Source organism: Staurois parvus, unplaced genomic scaffold, assembly GCF_062004578.1.
Source record: "Staurois parvus isolate SC_StPar_1 unplaced genomic scaffold, SC_StPar_1.0 ptg000287l, whole genome shotgun sequence".
NCBI classification, from domain to species: domain Eukaryota; kingdom Metazoa; phylum Chordata; class Amphibia; order Anura; family Ranidae; genus Staurois; species Staurois parvus.
The window spans coordinates 10,235,559-10,260,000 of NW_028318083.1; the positions used below are offsets into that span (position 1 = coordinate 10,235,559).

The 24,442-nt window shown below is 44.2% G+C and overlaps 1 protein-coding gene across 1 annotated transcript in view; it reads left to right on the forward strand.

The window, feature by feature from the left end:
- Positions 1–4,780: 4,780 nt before the first annotated feature.
- The window catches only part of LOC149458374 (cytidine monophosphate-N-acetylneuraminic acid hydroxylase-like), a 253,892-nt gene continuing 234,230 nt past the window's right edge, over positions 4,781–24,442 (forward strand). The window contains exon 1 of the mRNA XM_089682231.1: positions 4,781–4,842. The gene's annotated coding sequence lies outside the window, so the exon portion shown is untranslated. The remainder of the gene's footprint in view (positions 4,843–24,442) is intronic.

Consider the following 24,442-nt stretch of genomic DNA (forward strand, 5'->3'; position numbering starts at 1 on the left):
ATCTCTCCTCCATTCAGGGAGAAAAAAAACCAAGGGGAGCGGGCTTCACAGTGACGGATCACTGTGATAACCAATCAGAGGCTATCACAGCGATCATGTGAACCAGAATCGGGAGTCCCGGGTACCGATTGTTAGAACTGGACTTGGGGCTCAGTGACAACCCAGTCTTTGTGCTGTGAGCGAGCTGTGTGGCACGCTCCCAGCACAAAGACAGGTACGTAAATATGCAGCCCCACAGAAAAAAGCTCAGTTCTGTGAGGCCACATATTTGTGTGATGTCGGCTTAAAGCTTTTGCACAGTACTGTATATATATATATATATATATATACATACATACACTGTATACATATATTATTTTTTTTTTAATTGTTATCAGTGCAAAACATTTTTCACCAGGTTACACAGCAAGTCACCCACAGCTGAGTGTGTGGGGAGGCCCTTTATTTAAAAAAAAAGCTTTTCAATGATTAAATTATGTGGGGTTCTCCTTACAAATGAAACTTGACCCTTATCCAGGTATGCAGCCTTGGTGGCCAGGAAAAGGGAGGAAAGTCTCCAGAAGCCCCCATTGGCAGCCTGACCTTCCACTGTATGTTGTAGCTTCTCTTCTGTAGAGGAGAGCAGAGCTGTGGTTAGTGGACAGGAAAGGTAGGAGAGCTCTGTACTGGACAGGGAGGATAAAAGAGCTCTATTGTGGAAGAAGGGGACAGATTTCTTTTTGGGAGAAATCTGGGGGAAGAGTTCTGTACTAGGAGGGGTATATACTGGACATTCAATCCTGAACCCTGCACTCTGTACACAACGTACACTTGAGCTCTGCACTCTGTACTTATCGCACTCCTGTACTCTGCACTCTGTACACAGCGCCCTCCTGAACCCTGCACTCTGTGCATAGTGCACTCCTCAACCCTGAACTCTGTACATTGCACACTCCTGGACTTTGCAATCTATGCATAGCACACTCCTGAACTCTGCATTCTGTATGTAGTACACTCCTGAACTCTGCACTCTGTATGTAGTGCACACCTGAACCCTGCACTCTGTACGTAGCCCAATGCCGAACCCTGCACTCTGTACACAGCATACTCCCGAACTCTGCACTCTTTACACAGCACAATCCTGAACCCTGCACTTGGTGTGTAGCACAATTCTTAACCCTGCATTATGTGTGTGTAGTTCACGTCTGAACTTTGAACTCTGCGCATAGCGCACTCATGAACCCTGCACTCTGTACACAGTGTACTCCTGAACCCTGCACTCTGTACAACGTGCACTCCTGAACTCTGCATAGCATACTCCTAAACTCTGCACTCTACATAGCACACTCCTAAACTCTGCACTCTGTACATAGCACACTCCTGAATGCTACACTCTGTGTAAAGTGCACTCCTGAACTCTGTACGTAGCGTGTTTCTGAACCCTGGACTCTGTATGTCGCACACTCCTGAACCCTGAACTCTGTACAAGGTTCACTCATAAATCCTGCACTCTGTACATACTGCACTCCTGAACTGTGTATTCTGTGCATAGCACACTCCTCATCCTTGCACTCTGTATGTAGTGCACTTCTGAACTCTGCACTCTGTGTGTAGTAAACTCCTGAAACCTGCACTCTGTACAATAGCACAATTCTCTGAGAAAAAAACTCTGGTGGGCAGAGTTATTTCCACCCTAGCTCAAAGTCCAATGAAACACAAGATCACAAAGTAAATACAGTTGCCAGTTATTGGCAGCACTTTCCTCACGCTGTGACAATAAGCACTGTCAATAACTGGCAAATGTCACAGAGCAGATCTGCACTGATCTGCACTGACAATCAGGGCAGTGCTGCCCAGCAGTGCCACCCATTAGTGCCCAGCAGTGCCACCCAGCAGTGCCTATCAGTTCCACCCACCATTGCCACCCATTAGTGCTGCCCAGTAGTGTCACCCAGCAGTTGCACCCAGAAGTGCCCATCAGTGCTGCCCATCAGTGCTGCGAGTCAGTGCTGTCAGTCAGTACTGCCAGTCAGTGCTGTTAGTTAGTGCTGTCAGTCAGTGCTGACCACCAGTGCCACCTATCAGTGCCCATCAGCGCCACCTATCAGTGCCAATCATTGCTGCATATCAGTGCACCATCATCAGTGCCTCCTCATCAATGCCCACCAGTGCCTCCTCATCAGTACCACCTCATCAGTGCAGCCTATCAGTGTCCATCAGTGCTGCCTATCAGTACCACCCAGCAGTGCCACCCACCAGTGCCCATCAGTGTCACCCATCAGTACCACCCATTAGTGCTACCCAGCTGTGCAATCCATTAGTGCTGTCCAACAGTGCCGCCCAGCAGTGCCCAGCAGTGCTGCCCATAAATTCTCATCAGTGCCGCGAGAAGGTGCTGTCAGTCAGTACTGCCAGTCAGTGCTGTCAGTCAGTGCCGCCCATCAGTGCTGCCTATCAGTGCCCATCAGCGCCACCTATCAGTGCCAATCATTGCTGCATATCAGTGTACCAACATAAGTGCCTCCTAATCAATGCCCACCAGTGCCGCCTCATCAGTGCCACCTCATCAGTGCAGCCTATCAGTGCCCATCAGTGCTGCCTATTCGTACCACCTCATAAGTGCCCAGAAGTACCACCCAGCAGTGCCACCCACCAGTGCCCATCAGTGTCACCCATCAGTGCCGCCTATCAGTGCCCATCATTGCTGCATATCAGTGCACCATCATCAGTGCCTCCTCATCAATGCCCATCAGTGCTGCCTCATCAGTGCAGCCTATCAGTGCCCATCAGTGCTGCCTATCTGTGCAACCTCATCAGTTACCTATCAGCGCCCATTAGTGCTGCCTATCAGTGCAGCCTCATCAATGCACATCAGTGAAGGAGAAAAATTACCCGTTTGCAAAATTTTATAATAGAAACAAAGAAAAACAATTTTTTTGTTCATATTTTTTGCTTTTTTTGTTTATAGTGCAAAAAATAAAAAGCCCCAGTGACGATTAAATCCCACCAAAAGAAATCTCTATTTGCGTGAACAAAATGATAAAAATTTTATATGGGCACAGTGTTGCATGACCGCGCAATTGTCATTCAAAGTGAAACAACACTGGACAGGAAGGGGGTAAAAGTACCCGGTAGGCAAGTGGTTAAGGAGGGGTGGGTTCCCTCAGGCCTCAGTCTATCCATTTATACATGTGCTTCTACTATGGGGGCTCTCAAAATCAATAGAGTTAGGAACTGCAGAATATCGGGGTGCCGTGAAGAGGCTCTGCAGCTTATACATGTATTTGCAAATGTCTGCTAACTAAACCCCTGTTTTTAATGCATACTGTTAGACAGGACAATTCAGTTTGTTCGCAAACTGGTGGGTAAATTGAGCTGAGATTACCTAAATGCCCCTATAACTCATTTCCAGTATAAGTTCAATGTTACATGTACACTTTAAAAAAGTATTTAATTGAAATAACAAATAAAGAAAAGAAAGAAAACAATGACATTGGAATTCACATTGATCATGATGCTCTGCTGCATGCCAGTCTCTACCCAACAGATTCCAGCTGTACTATGAAACATTCCTGGCACTGTAGATAAATACACCTCCTGAATAATGTGATGTCATTATCAGGGGCGGACTGACAACTCATGGTGCCCCTGGGCAATAGGGGATCAGGAGGCCCCTGTGTCCTTGCCCAAACTCAAAAAAGCCTATGAAAAAGGTACCAGAGGCATCTCATGGGGCCCCCTACTGACCCAGGGCCCTCAGGCAGTGCCCGAGTTTCCAAATGGTCAGTCCGCCCCTGGTCATTATTCATCCTAGATTGTAAGCTTGAAAGAGCAGGGCCCTCAATCCCCTCATGTTTTGCATTGTATTGGTATTGTTCTGTCACATGTTCTGTCCCCCTTTGTAATGTACAGCGCTGAGCGAACTATTGGCGCTTTATAAATACTGTATAATAATAATAATATATGACCTGATACAATTCAGTGGGGTTCAATTTTGGGTAATTGTAACACAGATATGCCAGAGAGAGTTGCTCACATAATAGGTAAGAAGCATTTGAAAAGCACCGGCAATCCTGCAGTGTGCTTTATTCTGACCATGACAGAGGAGTTTTAAAAATATCAGTACAAGTCACTTTAAGAGCAAAAAACAAAGTATGCAAGAGATGGACATAAAAAGCAAATATTTTTAAGCAGGATTCCACAGCAAACGTTTGTGATCCACACCTATCACGGTCAGATATTTACTGCGTTTTGATGCAGCAGAAGCACATATTCAAGGGCGTTTCTCACCATCTGTGGTTCTGTATGGGTTCTACCAGTACTAGTCAAACTTGGAATTCCTGTGCTTTCGTTTTAGTCAATCAACCTGTGTGTATAGAGCTGATGTATAAAAACACTGTTCATTCTGTAAGGGAAGTTTCACTCAGCAAAAAACGTTTCCACAGAACTTAGTAACTGTGATGAAATTTCACTTTGCAGAGAATGCACAATCACATTTAAGAAGCATATTTGCTCACAGATGGTTGAATGATAGAAGTTAGCAGGTGAACAGTGTATTTGTCTTAGATAAATCAATCCTTGCTTCTTTTTTTTTCTTCTTTTTTTTTTTGCAAAGTTCTGTTTAAATAAATATTGCAAATACTTATTAAGTTAATATTTTGTAAGAAAGGATTTTTTTAAATTATTATCACGGTATTTATAACAGGGTTACTTGATAAAATACTGCATGTAATCAGAGGTGGAGTCAGAAAGCCCGAAAAGGGAAAATTGTCATACTCATCTCAGACAGTGCATACCTTGCCTGTGCAACCTCCTGCTTCATCTTATCTGCCAGTGCTGCTCCCTCACTAGAACAGATCTTGGGTATGTACACACAGAGAATAATAGTGCTTAAATTACATGTTTTCTTTTCAATTATGTAAAGACCTACAAGGTTAATTGGCTTTTCAATCCAATTCAACTAAAGGCTACAAATGAGACTTTAATAAGCTGGAATGTCAGAAATAATAGTGTCTCTTACATTTATTTATTTGTTCAACTTTCAAATACTCTGAAGAATAAATGACATTTTACTTTAAAATAGTTTTAAACTTCATTGTTTTAAGCTCACTACTTTTTTCAGATGGTGGTATTTTTTAGAATGATCCATTGTTTTACACTTTTAAAAGGCATTTGAGTGGTAAATATATGTTAAAAACAGCAACAAAAAAAAAAGGAAAATAAAATAATTAACCTACAGCTACAGAATTCTGTACTATAACCATGAAAGAACGTTGTTTTAGTAAAATATATATTATTTTACAGTATTGCTGTATATTACTTTGCATCGTATGATATTGTATTGCATTATAATATAATGCCATATTGCATTTTTACTATTTATGGCACTGGCAGGTATCTGTAATCCCCTGTATAACCACAAATACTAATACTGTACATCATATTACTTCAATACATAATATTATATTAATCAGCACTACATCACCTTATAGTGTAGAAAGAGTAAAGTTCCAGCAAAACATATAACATCAAATAAAATCCCTAAACTCTTTATTTCAATTGCATCTTGGCAAAGGGGAATCTAAAGGTTAACCTTGCTGTGCATTGGATTCGCCCTTTGTCTTAATGGAATTGAACTAAAAAATGTATGGATTTTATTCGATGTTATACAGTTTTGCTGGGTCTTTACTCTTTCTACACTATAAGGTGATGTAGTGCTGATTATTATAATACTATGTATTTTATTTGATGTTATGCCACGTTGGCTGACCGTTACTATTTCTACATTATTGGACGGTATATGTGCAGTGGTGGTCCTGGCACAGGTAACTTAATTTATTGACCAATTTGTATTTACAACCTGGGTTGCAGCATCACATTTCTTCAATTTCAAATTAGTACATCACCTTATACAAGTGTATTCTGTATATAAATATATATTTTTTTACAGGCAAGCACAATTGCAGCAATTGCCCTGTAAATTAGAAGTACTAGTAGAATAAGTAATTCCAAACACAAAAGCATGGAAATTAGGTAGAAGTGTAAATATAAAGAACAACCACAGGAAAAGGTACAGGAAATATGATTTTTCATGCTAGCACTATGTAGGATCTCCCTATAGGTATTTTTATTTATGTTACAATTTAAAAAGTAACCCTTAAGACTTCACATGGCCACATGGGTGCAGATAGTTTGCTTCCTAACACTTTGTGTATGGCTGCATACAAACTGGACAATTAGTTGCACAAAAACACTGCAGAAACACCCAGGATTACTAAAACTGGAGCACTCCGAATTTAGTGCATCTGTGCATGGTAGCCAATCAGTTTCTATCCTCAGATTTTTCAATTAAGCTTTGACTATAAAACCTGGAAACTGATTGTTTTCTGTGCAAAGCTGAACCAGATTTTGCACTAATTGTAAATAATAATTTTGTAAATTGGTACATTGAAAAACAATGAAATACTGTATGTCTTTATTTTATTAAATTGATAAGATTTTGAAAGAGCGAGACTTTTTTATGCTGCACATGCATAGACAAAGCTGTTTGCCACTATCTGCTCATCTGGAGCGTAAACCTTTGCATGGATTTTTCTAAGAAATGCTTGCCAGCAGGAAATAAGTCTAAAGAGTGAAAATGTTGCCTCTCCGATACTGAGCCAAGGCTGATTGTGCACAAGTGCCTGGCTCTTTAATGTTGGATTTCTTTTTCAGTTAGGCGCTTGTGAGCATGTCTTGATATGTGTTCCTTTGGATAAGGGCATCACGACTTTTAAGGGATCTGTTTATATTTTGTTTCCACACATGATTCATACAACTTTCACCTAGGATTCACCCACTTTTCCAGCTTAACCCAAACTACAAAAATGTGTGATTCTTTCTGTGTGAAAAATGTATACATAGGAGAGTGTTCCCTTAGGGCTCGTTCACACTTGACTGTTTTAGCAACACTTGCCAAACTCCCCTATAGCGTTTGGCAAGCGTTGGTCTGGCGTTTGTGGAGCATTTTTTAACGCTCAGCAAACGCCACATGCGCAGTTTAGCGGAGGTTGCTAGGCGTTTGCCGAGCGTTAAAAACACTCCGCAAATGCCTATAATGAAGTTTAAATGGTTTTACCACTCCGCAAACGCCCTGAAACTGCGTCGCAACTGCGCTGCAAACGCCGAACGGGTGTTTGCGGAGCGGCATCATAGGCTAGAATAGGAGGATTCAATGCCTCCTGACTCAACCAGAGGCGTCCGTTTTGCCGCGACGCTAACGCTCCCGTTAGAACAGCACCATGTGCTGCAATGTGCAGAATTGTCAAGGGCGTTTGGGAAGTGGTAAAAACGCTTCCCAAACGCCTCTCTGCCACCTGCACACAACGCTAGTGTGAACGTAGCCTTAAACATAGGTTTTTATTCTTTCACACAGTACTTAAAATAAAACACATAGACAAACCTATAGATTAAATATATTACACTCAGATTGCTTAATCAGCATAATATAAGGTTTTGTATTTGTAGGACCACAAATATATAACATTCCAATTATCAGCATGGAATGCATTTATTTTTAAAAAAACAAACACTTTTTTTATACATAGAATTATAAAATGAAAAGCTGAGAAGCTGTGAGAATCTGATACTTTATAAATTTAACCATAACAACACACCTGTAAGCTTAGTAAATATGCTGTTTGTCTCTTTCTTCCTGGTAAGGGCAGACACACTTGTGATATGGGCTATTATGACTGAAGAAATGTGTGCCTGATTTAAATGGTAAAGAAACCCCCAACGGCTATACAGCCTGTCCTGGGAGTGGTACACCAGCTCACACCTTACCCCCTGCACATCATATAACAGGGGCGAGGCGCATCCAAAAGCAATTATCTACAAAAAAGAAAGGATACAGCACCTCAATGGCTAACGAACAGGATATATTTATCGGACGTAAAAAATAAATATAACAATGCACATCCCGTACATTCCCTCCCCCCGCCGCCCACCCCACCCAAAAACCAGCCCCCAACCCCTAAAGGAATCTCCCCAGAAGATACAACCCCACCCCAACAAATTCCCCCCACAACACCCCCAACCCCCAGAGCAGACTCCTCCTCACTCCCCCCCCCACATACACACACCCTCCCCAATCTCAGAAAGAGATGCAAGTGACAAGGGCCAGCCCTTAACACCTCTCCCTGTCCTCCCTCACTGTGCAGATGGAACCTCCCTATAGACACTGCTGGATGAAGCTGTAAACAGGCATCACAGAACTGGGCTTTTTTGTGTGGGGGCGCATATTTGCGTACCTGTCTTTGTGCTGGTTCGCGAGTCCGAAGTTTCCGGTGCGCGGTGACGCACTTCCGGCGTGCGACGCCATCTTGCTTCACCTAGGAAGTCCCATTCGCATGTAATATACCCACACATCGGTGAGGAGGGTGGACTGCGATACAATGTGAGTGTTACTACTCTATACTTTCAATAAAAGGAGTCATTAATACTGCACTTAGAGGGCATTCTCTTTTTTGGCTCACTGGACTGGTGAGCCATTGTTCTTCAGAGACACCTTGGCTGAATTAGTGAAACAGGAGTCTCATAAAGGAATCTAATGAAGGAGGAAAGCTGCTGATCTATTTAGAATTAGGGATCCAGGGTGATCCTGCAAGCCTGCTGGCCCCTAGGGGTCACTGGGAGGAGGTGAGGAGGCAATTTAGCCACCTGTAGAAGAAGAGTTTGGCACCAACCACGAATTTTCATCACCACACATAGCATGGTTATTTTTGTCACCTGATGGACTGTGTTTTTTCATTGATTATTTAATAAGTTGGATGATATGTTATTTGCACTTATTTTGGCACTTTAGCACTTTTTTCACTTTGTATATGGTGCAATATTACTTGGTCACTTTATTTTTATGTACAAGCATGACTTTGATCATTGATCCTAGACACTAGATTAATAATTTAAGTGATCACTTGAGGTCTATTTGATATAGGATTTATTACACATTGTTATTTATTTTATATTATTTATTTGGGATTGTTTCATGGATTTCATTATATGAATTTGTCACATTTATATATATTTATATTTATTTGGTCACATATGCATTTTTTTCATTTATATATATATTTATTTATTATTTAGAGCGCCACACTATTTTAATTATTAAGGGCCAGCCCTTCACACCTCTCCCTGTCCTCCCTCACTGTGCAGATGGAACCTCCCTATAGACACTGCTGGATGAAGCTGTAAACATTATAATACTTAACCCCTTGACACCGACGTCACACAAATATGCGGCATCACAGAACTGGGCATTTTTCTGTGGGGGCGCATATTTGCGTACCTGTCTTTGTGCTGGGAGCGCGCCGCTCGGCACACTCCCAGCACAGACACCGCGGTGTCACTGAGAGCCCCGGGTCCCGTTCTAACGATCGGGACTCGGGACTCCAGATTCCTGGTCACATGATCGCTGTGATAGCCTCTGATTGGCTATCACAGTGATCAGTCACTGTACAGCCCGGCCCCCTTGCTTTTTTCGCTCTGAATGGAGAAGAGAGATACATTGTATCTCTATAACTCCTGGCATAGAGAGAAAAAAAAATGTTTGTAAAAAAAAAAAGAAGATAAATAAATAAGACATAAAAACAATATGTTGCACTCCTTCTTTGAATATTAAATCAATACATATTTCCACTGAATATATAAAAAAATCAATATTAATAAATGTGAAAAACAGAAAATCATGTGAAATCAAAATGTCATCCCGTGCTCATTATACAAAAAATATATAATATAAAAAATATATAAAAATTAATCAGTCTTCAATGAAAAAAATATGTGACTTTTCCCAGTGATTCAAATCAAATAAATATTTCCAGGTGACTTCCTTAGTGAGTATAAGATGTGCGCTCACCTCCAGATTAGCCTGTAACAGGCTAATAATGCTTTTTGTCCACTCAATGGGACTGATGTTTGTTGCACCATATGAAGAGTGGTGGGTCCCTCTCAGGCTGCTTCCCGTCTCCTACTCCTGCTGGGATCTTACTCTTATACTGCTTATCTCCTGCTTTCCTTTCCTTGGCAGGTGCCCTCAGTAGAAAGAAAATTACCAAAAATAGTGCTTTATCTTTTTAAAAAGCAGTGCTTTATTTAAGTATCAGTTGCACTCACATTTAAATAGTGTAAAAACCACTTTTATATCACCAACAATTTTGTGACTTTTCCCAGTGATTCAAATCTAATCAGTAATTCCAGGTGACTTCCTTAATGAGTATAAGATGTGCGCTCACCTCCGGATTAGCCTGTAACAGGCTAATAACGTTTTTGTCCACTTAATGAAACTGATGTTTGTTGCACCATATAAAGAGTGGTGGGTCCCTCTCAGGCTGATTCCCGTCTCCTATTCCTGCTGGGATCTCCCTCTTATGCTGCTTATCTCCTGTTTTTCTTTCCTTGGCAAGTGCCCTCAGTGGAAAGAAAATTACCAAAAATAGTGCTTTATCTTTTTTAAAAAGCAGTGCTTTATTAAAGTACCAGTTGCACTCACATTTAAATAGTGTAAAAACCGCTTTTATATCACCAACAATACATCAACAGCATGCCAAACGCTGCCTGCCTTGTGTAGACCTGTCGTCCTCGAATGGCCAGTGACGTTGTAGCCCCTTCCCTACGCGTTACGCCGTTGGTCATGCGGCTTCATCAGGGGGTTGTGATTGGCTGCTGTTGTTCTGGATATCCGGGGACATCCAGAACAAATGACAAATACAGCCAACAGAATGGAAAAGAACATTATGACTTAGAATACTAGAAAACAAACGCAGGCAGGCCAAATAAAAATAGCTAATAAAGATAAATTCCTGAACGTTATCAACCTCACCAAGAAAGAGCTCACTAAAAATCATAGATCCCTTTTACAAAAGAGTTTAGGCTTTTTACCTAGTAGCCCTGAGGATCTGCTTGAAATTTATAAAGATGTATGCCTCTTTCTTAGAAGAGTTAGCTTTAAGCTTAAGTATATGCAGAAAGAGGCTTAGAATAATGGAGACATCATTAATATTGAATATCAGGATATTGACCTCAGAGATATCAATGAGCTTGAGTACATACAGGGTAATACCTGGTTGGATTCAAATATTTTGGATCCACCACCTCCATCGGGTCTAGTTAATAAATCCAAGACTTTCACAAGTATAGCTAATAATAGGTACCTCCAGACATTTTTGGAGGCAATAACCAGAGATAATAGGGAGATAGATTGGGATTATTTCCTAACGGACCAGGATAATCTATTTACAGGCGAACGTTGGGCACTTAGGGAACTTAAAAATCTCAAAGAGGTTGTGATTAAGCCCAGCGACAAGGGTGGGGATGTGGTGATTTGGAAGGAGAAGGAATGTGTCAATGAAGTCTATAGACAATTGAATAATGGTTCCTGTTATGAAAGATGACCAGGCAATCTCTTTCCTGCCCTTGTCATCAAAATTAATTACAAGTTGGAGAGAGCCTTTGAAGTGAGACTGATAAGGAAAAAAGAATGGGACTATCTGCATATAGAGGAATATAATATCCCTACTTTTTATTTGACTCCAAAAGTCCATAAATATTTAAATCAACCACCAGGGAGACTCATTGTCTCAGGGGTAGGAGGACCCACAGAACTTTTGGGACAATATGTAGATAGAGAATTAAGAACCTAGAAGAAACCCTACCATCATTCATCCTAGATATGAGGCATCTTCTGAGTATATTGACTGACTTGAAGGTACCAGTAGACTGCTTACTAGCGGGAGTTGACGTGGAATCATTATATATGTCCATCCTGCACCAGACAGGAATCCAAGCAGTTTCAGAGTGGCTGGAATCTAAGCATCCACTGTCTGGTCCACACAATAAATTCCTGGTAGAACTATTAGATCTAATTCTTCACAATAACTTCTTCATGTTTGATGGAAAATTTTACCGTCAAACTCGAGGAGTTGCAATGGGTGCATCATGTGCACTTTTATACTCATGCTTACACCTAGGTTGGTGGGAAAAAACTATCGTATATACTAACCCCAGATATCAAGATCATGTTGCTATGTGGGTTCGATATATGGATGATGTCTTAGTGGTGTGGAGAGGGTCATTGGAGGAATTCACATTGTTCATACAGGAATTAAACTCCAATGACAAAAACATCTATTTAACATATAAAGTGGATCAATGCTAAATGGAATTCCTTGATTTGAAAATTAAAAAGGTGGGTGACAAGATTGAAACTACCACCTTTCGCAAACCCACAGAGGGTAATACCCTTCTCAAAGCCATCATCCTTGGCCACTTATTAGAGGGATTCCATATGGGCAGTTTCTCAGAAGTAGGAGAAACTGTTCAAATATAGAGGACTATCAAGCCAGGAATTGAAGCAAAGGTTCAAAGCATGAGGATATCCCAGAACGGTATTGGAGGCAAGTAGAGTAAGAGCGTTAAAACAAGATATTATACAGCTACTAAAAAATACCAAAGATAAGAAGAAACAAAAATATGATACATTTGGGTTGGTTACTAGATATGGAACTGTCAGGGATCGCGGCTCCATGATCCCGGATCGCGGCGCCGTCCCCCGCGCATGCGCATTGGCGGCAGATCGCGCCGGGACACAGGCACTAGGTCCCGGAGAGCCGCGGCTGACAGGACGCCGCGCATGCACAGTAGGAGCCGCGGGCGCGCCTCAGGCGTCCAATGACAGCCGGGGGCGCGTCCTAGCCGGCCAATGACAGTGCAGGGCGCACTATTTAAAGATGCCCTGCACTGTCACAGATTGCCGCAAGGTCTTTCTGTGATCCTGAGTTCCTGCACCTGTCTAGTGACCCTGATTGACCCTGACTACGCTGCCTGCCCCTGTGATTGACCCGGATTGCCCTGACTATTCTGCCTGCTCCTGTGATTGACCCGGATTGTCCTGACTACTCTGCCTGCTCCTGCGTTTGACCCGGATTGCCCTGACCATTCTACGGACTGACTTGCCCTGCTGACCCTGCGTGTGACCCGACTATTCTTCGCCCACCGATTCTGTACCCCGCTTACCCTCACGGGCCCATGATCCGTTACTACCCTGCTGGGGCCGCCATCCTCTTCACATCTGGCTCTCCCGGTACCTGTCCCCGGAGGTCTCCTCAGCCACTGGTGGGCCTGCTCGGAGGTCGTGACCTGGCCCGGGACTGTTTCAAGTCCATCCCCACCATCAGGGGCCCTGGTGAAAGCACAGCCCGGGCTTAGACCCCACGCTCTGAGTAGGTCTGTCAGTTGGCAGCCTGAGGCACCACCTGGTGGATCATAACAGTACCTTGCAGCCATGACAGAGCCAGGAATTGGACCGGCGTCCCTAGAGGATATTTGCCAGCACCTGGCAACTTTGACCCAGGCCTTCCAGAATTTCCACAGTCGCTTCCGAGCCTTCCGGAACGCTTGCACCCTGTACTTTGTCTTACAGCCCCGCACGTTCACCACCGAGACCGTCAAGGTGGGGTTTATAGTCTCTCTCCTACAGGATGAGCCCCAGGATTGGGCTCACCGTCTGATGGAGAAGCACGACCCCCATCTTGACTCCGTTACCGAGTTCTTTCAGGCTATGGCCATTTTGTATGACGACCCTCAGCGGGCTGCTTCCGCAGAGGCTACCCTATACTCTCTGCGGCAGGGCCGCCGGACAGCCGAAGAGTACGCGTCCGATTTTAGGCGTTGCATGGGAGACACCAGATGGAACGATGCGGCCTTATGTCACCAGTTCCGCATCGGGCTGTCTGAGTCTCTCAAAGACGAACTAGCACAAGTAGGCCTACCTGACTCCCTGGAAAAACTGATTGAGTCGGCCATTCAAATTGACCGTAGACTAAGGGAACGTCGGCTTGAAAGGAGCAGCCAGGGTCAAAGGGTGGCATGGATTCCATCGAGAGATACAGCTCCAGCCCCAGGGAACCATCCGCGAAGCACGGAAACAGGGGACAACCCGGAACCCATGCAACTGGGACTGGCCCGTTCCCACTTATCGGTCGAGGAACGTCAGAGGAGACGATCACAGAACCTATGTCTGTACTGTGGGGAAGCTGGTCACCAAGTGCGCTCCTGTCCTGCAAAAATGAGTAAGTCCACGCCCGTTTCTTTTACTTTACCTGCAGGAAGGGATGATCAGTCGAGTTACCTGGCCATTCCTGTGTCTTTACAGCTCCCCGGAGGAACATTGTCGGTGACCGCAATCGTTGACTCAGGAGCCTGTAGTTGCTTCATCGATCTGACTTTTGCCCACCGGCAAAAGATCCCACTCCAGACCAAAGAAAGGGGGTTCAACATCTTCTTGGCAGATGGGTCCCGTATAAAATCAGGGGTGGTGGACCAGGAGACACCACCCATTTTCACCACAATGGCAGACCATCACCAGGAGTTCCTCCGTTTGGATGCCATCGCATCCCCCCTTTTTCCAGTCATTCTGGGGCTCCCTTGGCTGAGGGCCCATAACCCCCAGATTTGTTCCCTTTTCCCAGATTGACTGGGAAAAGGGAACAATTCAATTTCGTTCACCTTATTGTTTGAGTCACTGCCATGTCACAGGATCCGTGGTTCCCTGGTTCCTCCTGTGCTTGGATGGTGACACCAATCTATCCCAGGTTATTCCTCCGGCCTACCATGACTTCTTAGACGTCTTCAGTAAGCGAGGAGCTGACATTCTTCCTCCGCACCGTTCCTACGATTGCCCCATAGACCTCCTACCCGGATCTGAAATCTCATTCGGCCGTATCTTTCCCTTGTCCGAAACGGAATCGGGAGTGCTGAGGGAATATATTGACGAAAACCTTCGGAAGGGATTCATTCGTCCATCCACATCCCCAGCCGGGGCCGGGTTGTTCTTCGTAGAGAAGAAGGACAAATCGTTACGGCCCTGCATAGACTACCGTGATCTGAACAAGATAACGGTAAAGAATCGCTATCCCTTACCCCTAGTCCCTGAGCTCCTCCAGAGACTGAGATCGGCAACGATATTTACTAAATTAGACCTGCGGGGGGCCTATAACCTTGTCCGTATCAGGGAGGGGGATGAGTGGAAGACGGCGTTCCGTACGAGATTCGGTCACTATGAATATTTGGTGATGCCGTTCGGGCTCTGTAATGCTCCGGCGACCTTTCAGCACTTTATCAACGATGTTTTTCGTGATTTTCTCAATATTTTCGTGGTGGTTTATTTGGATGACATCCTAATTTTTTCCCCCTCACTGGAGGTTCATCGAGGTCACGTGTTACGGGTATTAGAACGGTTGCGTCAACACGGGCTATACGCAAAGGCAGAAAAGTGCTGTTTCGAACAGCACGAAATCACGTTCTTGGGACTGGTTCTCTCTTCCGCGGGGGTTGCGATGGATCCCCAGAAAGTCACGGCGATCTTAGATTGGCCAATACCCGCCGACAAAAAGGGGGTACAGCGTTTCATCGGTTTTTCTAACTTTTACAGAAAGTTTGTTAGGAACTTCTCCGGTCTGGTCTCCCCGATCACGCAACTGACGAAACAAGGGGTTCGCTTTAAGTGGACTCCCGAAGCTCAGACGGCATTCGAAAAGCTCAAAAGATTGTTCACCTCTGCTCCCATTCTCTGCCATCCAGATTCTTCTCTCCCATATGTTTTGGAAGTGGACGCCTCCGAAAACGCGGTAGGAGCGGTTTTGTCCCAAAGGAATGGTACCAAGGAACTACTGCACCCTGTGGCGTTCTTCTCCAGGAAGTTGACACTGGCGGAACGTAACTATGACATTGGAGATCGGGAGCTCCTGGCCATTAAAACCGCTCTAGAAGAATGGAGGTACTTACTGGAAGGAGCCACGCACCCAATCCTAATATTCACAGATCACAAAAACCTTGAGTATTTAAGAACGGCAAAACGACTGAGATCTCGCCAAGCGAGATGGGCTCTTTTCTTTTCTCGATTCTCATTCCATATAACGTACCGACCCGGCACTAAGAATACCAAACCAGACGCTTTGTCCCGCATGTTTGGGGACCCCGACGACGCCGTGGTACCTGACACCATCTTGCCTTCTGGAAGCTTCCTCGCGCTACAAACGGAACTTCGCTCCCGGCTTCTCGATGCTTCTGTAGGACTACCAGCTCCGACTGGGTCACCCCTCCAGAGCCATGATGGGCTATTTTGGAAGGAAGACCGGATCATGGTCCCAGAAGAAGTGCGAACCTTGGTCCTAGGGCACTGCCACAACCATCCAATGGCGGGCCACTTCGGGGTAACGAAAACTCTGGAACTACTACGGCGCTCGTCTTGGTGGCCGGACATGATCAAGGATTGTGAGCGTTACGTCCGGACTTGTCCCACCTGTCAAAGAAACAAGCCCTCCAGGAGCAGGGCATGGGGATTATTACGTCCATTACCCATACCCAAGTGGGCCTGACAAATGATAGCCATGGATTTCGTGGTCAAACTCCCACCATCCCAAGGCTACACTGCAATAATGGTGATCGTCGACCGCTTCTCAAAGATGGCACATTTCGTGCCCCTGGAGAAGACCCCATCGGCACCGGAAACGGCACGGATCTTCATCAAGGAAGTGGTGAGGCTTCATGGGGTTCCTGAAGATATAGTGTCAGATCGAGGGGTCCAATTCACCTCCAGGTTCTGGAACGCCTTATGTAAATCGCTGGGAATCAAGCTGTCGCTTTCATCCGCCTACCATCCACAGACCAACGGCCAAACTGAGGGGACCAACCAGATGCTGGAACAGTATTTACGGTGCTACACATCCTACCTTCAGGATGACTGGCTGTCGTTGTTGCCTTCCGCAGAATTCTCATACAACAACTCGAGTCACTCAGCTACGGGTCAATCCCCGTTCTTCTCCAATTACGGGTATCATCCCACATTCCTCCCTGATCTAATGCCTGAGAATCCAGTACCGGCGTCTCAAGACATCTTGAACTTCTTTTCTGTCAATAACAAAATGATTCAGGAAGCCATCGCTAAAGCCCAAGTGGACAGTAAAAGGGCGTTCGACAGAAAGAGAAGAGGAGAATTACTGCTTCAGCCAGGGGATCAGGTTTGGCTGGCAACGACCAACTTGAAGATGCTGTGCCCTTCAAGGAAGCTGGGACCCAAGTACATTGGCCCATTTCCGGTAAGACGAGTAATCAACGAGGTGGCCTATGAACTCGAGCTTCCGCGGACCTTCAAGATACATCCTGTGTTCCATGTGTCTCTCCTAAAGCCATCCAGACCAGATCCCTTCCCGGACTGTGAATCCGGACCGCTCGAGGCAGTCACCATAGGTGACCAGGAGGAATATGAAGTGGAGACTATCCTCAGTTGCCGAAAGAGGGGGGGCCAGACACAGTTCCTGATAAAATGGAAGGGTTATGGCCCTGAGGAGAACTCATGGGAGCCCGCCCAGAACATTCACGCACCCAGGCTCATCCGGGAATTTTGACGTAGTCACCCGCGGTGGAGAGATCAGTGGGGCTCCCGGAGGGTGCCCATTGGGGGGGGAGCAGTGTCAGGGATCGCGGCTCCATGATCCCGGATCGCGGCGCCGTCCCCCGCGCATGCGCATTGGCGGCAGATCGCGCCGGGACACAGGCACTAGGTCCCGGCGAGCCGCGGCTGACAGGACGCCGCGCATGCGCAGTAGGAGCCGCGGGCGCGCCTCAGGCGTCCAATGACAGCCGGGGGCGCGTCCTAGCCGGCCAATGACAGTGCAGGGCGCACTATTTAAAGATGCCCTGCACTGTCACAGATTTCCGCAAGGTCTTTCTGTGATCCTGAGTTCCTGCACCTGTCTAGTGACCCTGATTGACCCTGACTACGCTGCCTGCCCCTGTGATTGACCCGGATTGCCCTGACTATTCTGCCTGCTCCTGTGATTGACCCGGATTGTCCTGACTACTCTGCCTGCTCCTGCGTTTGACCCAGATTGCCCTGACCATTCTACGGACTGACTTGCCCTGCTGACCCTGCGTGTGACCCGACTATTCTTCGCCCACCGATTCTGTACCCCGCTTACCCTCACGGGCCCACGATCCATTACTACCCTGCTGGGGCCGCCATCCTCTTCACATCTGGCTCTCCCGGTACCTGTCCCCGGAGGTCTCCTCAGCCACTGGTGGGCCTGCTCGGAGGTCGTGACCTGGCCCGGCACTGTTTCAAGTCCATCCCCACCATCAGGGGCCCTGGTGAAAGCACAGCCTGGGCTTAGACCCCACGCTCTGAGTAGGTCTGTCAGTTGGCAGCCTGAGGCACCACCTGGTGGATCATAACAGGAACTCATTGGAGTCAATTAGAATCTGTGTTAAATAAACATTGCACATTCTCACGTTAGATAAGAGAATACAGGACATAATAGGGAATAGGCCTTGGAGTATAACAAAAAAGACCCCCACTATAGGGGATACTTTGGTGAGTAGTGAATACAGAAGAAGTAGAAGTGAACCAATGTATATACAACCACCTATAAAGGGTTGTATATAAAATCAATTATTGGACATTACAGATTTATATATATATATTTTTATCTCTGTTTTTATATTTTATTTTTCACTTTTTATATTTTTTTTATTCTAACACATCTATATTTTATGCACACATACATCATTACCTGTTTATAATTATTGATTTTGTATTAATTTTATATTCAAATAAATCACCACTGGATTTAAATAATTAATTATTTATATTTATTATAATGGCGCAGCATTTCTTTATATTAATTATCTTTTATCAATGCACATACTTATGAGGATGTGATTAAGTGGCAGGGAACTTAATTTGTGGCTCACAAGTAAATTACATTTCCATTTGTATATTCAGTTATAGACAATCAAGTTTTTTTTTTCCTCCCATACAAAGACTGTCAACCATGTGAGCAGGCTTACCCTTTATGACTCTCAGTGGTCATTCTAGACTGTCAGAACAAAAAATATATATGCATGTATTATGCCTTGTTTGTACAGAATCAGAAAGTAGAGGCATTGTTCCTTTGCATTTTTTTCTCTTCGAAACCAAATAATCACCCTATTAATTTCAACAGACAAACGGTCAGAGTATGTAACCTGTAAACAAAGTGGCAATGTTAACTCTTCATTCCCCACTTTCAGAACTCCTGGGAGAACAGCAGATGCTATAGCAGTGTAGTTAATATGTGCAAACGGGATATAATTTGCGCTACTGTTTATTTGACTTTCAGCCCAGTTCACCAACACAGGTAATTTATTAAATAAACCAGAAATTGTGCTTTGATTTCATAGGTATAATGGGGTTGATTTACTAAAACTGGAGAGTGCAAAATCTGGTGCAGCTCTGCATAGAAACCGGCTTCCAAGATTTTCCATCAAAGCTTTATTGAACAAGATGATGGCTACCATGCAGAGCTGCGCCGGATTTTGCACGCTCCAGTTTTAGTAAATCAACCCCACTGTACTGTATCCAGTAAGAATGAAAAAAAGGGGGGAAAATGTTGCCACATCCCTGAATATAACATATAATAAAAAATAGAACCAATAGAGTGGGACTTTTGAGGCACAGCATTATACAGTAAAATTAAATTTTATTATATCCATATACAAAAAAATTGATCTTATTACAACATTAATTTCTCTAAAAATTGTTACAACAGTTAAGTACAATAAAATACATATTTTACTCATAAGATACATCAACTTTACAAGGTGATGTATCAGAAGCTGGCCCAATGCGTTTCTTGGAGAAAGTCCACTTCTTCAGGAGCCAATCTATACATCAAAATTCTAGAAAATAACATTAATACAGATTAATATAAGGATCTAAATTCAATAAATAGCTAACTAACATCCCACTGAATAATTCTAAAGGATTGATCTGACACACCCAAGGGGGAGGGTATAAAAAATGGGAGAAAAGGGGAAGGAAGGGTTGGACAGGGGAGTAAGGGGCAGAACAAGGACGAGGCACCAAGTGAAGCCAGGTACCACAGTCCACAGTCCCCCCACCTAAAAAAAAAAAATCTTTAATAATTAATAATAGTCCTTCCACACATATACCATTCAAAAAAGGTTGACAACAATTCAATACCTGAGATAGCATCCACAGACTGCCCATAAGATAACAGCCATAGCTAATCCGAGTCCCTATTCTCCAAAAACATTTTCAAAAAGGACACTTGAACATGTGCCATCCCATCACGACATAAATCTACGATGTAGGAGATACAAAAAATAATACATTCTAAGATGTGACTTGGGTATACTAAACAGTCCACCACAAACCAGCCCTCTTCCATAAATATCCCACTATGGTACCAAAGAACTCCCTTAAACTGCTTACCTATATACTGTTAGCAGCAAGAATTAATATAGCTAGACATTGGCAGAGTTCTCTTATTCCACTTGACTATGTTAAGAATAAACTGAACTGGATCAAGATCAATGACAAGCTTACCTGCAGTCTACACAACAATAATTCTAAATTTGACAAAACGTGTGATCCCTGGATTCAATATATCTCTGTACCCTGATCTTTCCCAAGGTGACCCTTTTCTTTTTCTTCTTCTTACTCTTCTCTTTCTTCTCCTTCTATAACCTCTTCCTTTTTCTTTTCCCTTATTCTTTTTTATTTCTTTTTTTACTTTATTTTGTCCTTTCTCACTCCTCCGTGTAACATGGTTGGGTGAGTGCAATTGTATTTGTTATACAACATTTGTCATGCTTGTCCTAATGCTTATATAATGCACTTCATGCAGATACCAATATTCAGTCTTATATCTGCGATATATAATGACATTTGTCTTTGATGTTTTTTTGTACTTTAAAAACCTTTCAATAAAAATTATTGGTAATAAACTGTCTGAAATATCCTGTCATGCAGGGGTATACACTGTATTTTCAGTTACAAAGAAAAAGAGGGGGACCATCCAAAGTCTACAATGGAAACTCTTCAATAACCACTTTAATGTCCTACAAACATATAAATCCAAAAAATATAATCAATAGGAGAAAGCTCAGCTCTAACTTTTGAATAAAATCTGGATCCCAAAATCACATCTGTGTGCTCATGCAGAGTATGTTCCAGTCACAAATATTAATCAGTCAGCACAGAGAGGAAAAGTAGGAAACAAAGGGAGGGGGGCCTCACACTAAATAGGTCCACTAACGGGATGCAGGTGGCACAACCAATCACCCAGACTAAATCTGGGAGATTCCAAGATGGCCAGCTCACACGGGAACTGCGCATGCACCCGTACATGCGCAGATGGCAAAAACGAGGCCCAAGAATTGGGCTCTCGTGCCGGTCACAGCACAGGCACATGCAGCCACCTGCATGCCCAGTAAACCGCAGCATGCCATCAAGCAAAAGGGAGCACAATAGCAACCCCTGGGCGCCGGAGGAGTGCACGCACCCAGGGGAACAAGGGCATATACTCAAACACCGGCCAAGTAAGCCTCCAAAAAGAGGGCAGTTTGCAGTATCCCAACCCCAGAACAGGCTCTGGCCTACTCCAGCACCTGAAGTGCCTTTACCGAGACCACCCCTTCCCCACAATAACCAAGCCACCCTGCACCCACCCCCACATACACACAAAAACCACCCACTGTACTGTATATGTGGATGTTTCTGCATGCTGAAAAGCATATGACTGTGTTATGGATAATGAAGATAATATATGCTATATTGCCAAAAGTATTGGGACACCCCTCCAAATTATTGGATTTAGGTGTTCCAATCACCTCCATGGCCACAGGTGTATAAAATCAAGCACCTAGGCATGCAGACTGCTTCTACAAACATTTGTGAAAGAATGGGTCGCTCTCAGGAGCTCAGTGAATTCAAGCGTGGTTCCATGATAGGTTGCTACTGAGTCCATCCGTGAAACATTTCCTTGCTACTAAATATTCCACGGTCAACTCTTAGTTGTATTATAGCAATTCTCTGTCTGGCACTCCAATGGACGTGTCTGGGTTTGGCGGTTGCCAGGAGAACGGTACTTGCCTTACTGCATTGCCAAGTGTAAAGTTTGCTGGTGGGGGGATTATGGTGTGGGGTTTTTTTTCAGGGGTTGGGCTTGGCCCCTTAGTTCCAGTGAAGGGAACTCTTAAGGCATCAACATACCAAGACATTACAACTTTGTGGGAACAGTTTGGGGATGGCCCCTTCCTGTTCCAACATGACTGTACATCAGTACACAATGCAAGGTCCATAAAGACATGGATGAGCAAGTCCGGGGTATAGGAACTTGACCTCCACCCGATAGAACACCTTTGGGATGAATTAGAGTGGAGACTGTAAGCCAGGACTTCTCGTTCGACATCAGTATCTGACCTCACAAATGCGCTTCTGGAAGAATGGTCAAACATTCCCATAGACCAGGGGAGTCCAAACTTTTTTCAAAGAGGGCCAGATTGGATGAAGTGAACATGGTGGAGGGCCGAACATTTTTCCGAACATTCTTTGAACCATTACAATTAAATGCAAATAAATTATTTTATGCCACGTTAATTGCAAACGACATACTTTTCATTTCATAACATTAAGATCAACTGACAGCTGAGTTTTCACAATGTATTGAAAATAAATTAAAAAAAAACTTACCTGCACTAATGTGAAGGGTGAAAAAGGTAGCTGGAGCTGAAGTCTCTGCTCGGCAGCCGGGAGGGGAAGAGAAACACACTTCACGCTGGAAGCCCGGCCTCTGTCGCTCCCAGCGCGGCGCAGTCACGCATGCGCACTGCTCTCAAGCAGAAGACTGTCTGCCACAGAAGGGAGGGCCGTGCGACAGCCGCATTTACACAGACCAGGGAAAACGCGCCGCAGTCAGGCATGCGCACTGCCCTCTGCTCTCAAGCAGAAGACTGTCTGCCATAGAAGGGAGGGCCGTGGGAGGGCCACATTACACAGAGCAGGGAGGGCTGTTGGAGGGCCATATTAAACCGACCCCCGGGCCGTAAATGGCCCGCGGGCCGGACTTTGGACATGCCTGCCATAGACAAACTCCTAAACTTTGTGGTCAGCCTTCCCAAAAGAGTTGAAGCTGTTATAACTGCAAAGAGTGGGTCAACTAGTGAACCCTATGGACTAAGACTGGGTTGCCATTAAAATTCATGTGAATGTAAAGGCAGGAATCCCAATACTTTTGGCAATATATAGTTACATAGTTAGTCTGGCTGAAAAAAAGACAAAAGTCTATCCAGTTCAACCATTAAAATTTTTTAAAAAAAAGTTATAATCCTATACCCACAGCTGATCCAGAGGAAGGCAAAAAACCAGCAAAGCATGACACAATTTGCTCCCGCAGGAAACAACAATTCCATCCTGATCCCCCCGAGAGGCAATTGGATATTCCCTGGATCAACTTTACCTGTAAATGTTAATATGCAGTTATATTCTGTGTATCTACGAAATAATCCAGGCCTTTTTTAAAGCAATCCACTGAGCTGGCCAGAACCAACTCTTGAGGGAGTCAATTTCACAGCTCTCACTGTGAAGAAACCTTCCCGTGTTTGGAGATTACATTTCTTTTCCTCCAGATGTAAAGAGTGCCCCCTTGTCCTCTGCGATGACCTCAGGGTGAATAGCTCTACACCGAGTTCTCTATATGAACCACTGATGTATTTATACGTGTTGATCTATCCCCCTTAATCTCCTCTTCTCAAGAGAGAATAAATTCAGTTCCTCTAATCTTTCCTCATAGCTGAGCTCTTCCATGCCTCTTATCAGTTTGGTTGCCTTTCTCTGTACTTTCTCCAGTTCCCCAATGTTCTTTTTGTGAACTCGTGCCCAAAACTGAACTGCATATTCCAGATGAGGTCTTACTAATGATTTGTACCAGGGTAATATGATATCTCTCTCTTTGGAATCTATACCTCTTTTAATACAAGAGAGGATTTTGCTCGCTTTAGAAACTGCAGCTTGGCATTGCATGCCATTATTAAGCTTGTGATCTATCAGAACTCCCAGATCCTTCTCCACTATTGATTCCGACAGTTGTACTCCCCCTAGTACGTATGATGCATACATATTCTTAGCCCCCAAGTGCATAACCTTACATTTATCAACATTAAACCTCATTTGTCACATAGTTGCCCAGTTAAACAGTGCATTGAGGTCGGCTTGTAAGTTGAAGACATCCTGTAAGGACAATATTCCACTGCACAGCTTGGTGTCATCTGCAAAGACTGAAATGGTATTTGTAATCCCAGACCCTATATCGTTTATAAATATATTAAAAAGTAAGGGTCCCAACATTGAACCTTGGGGTACACCACTGACAAACCTAGACCATGCAGAGTATGAATCATTAACCACTACTCTTTGAATACGATCTTTTAGCCAGTTTTCTATCCATTTACTGTACATACAGATTTTTCCAAGCCTGTAGATTATACCTTACACATAAGCCATGTGTGGGGAACTGTGCTTTTGCAGAATCCAAGTATACCACATCCACCGCCACCCCTCTGTCTAAGGTTTTGCTCACCC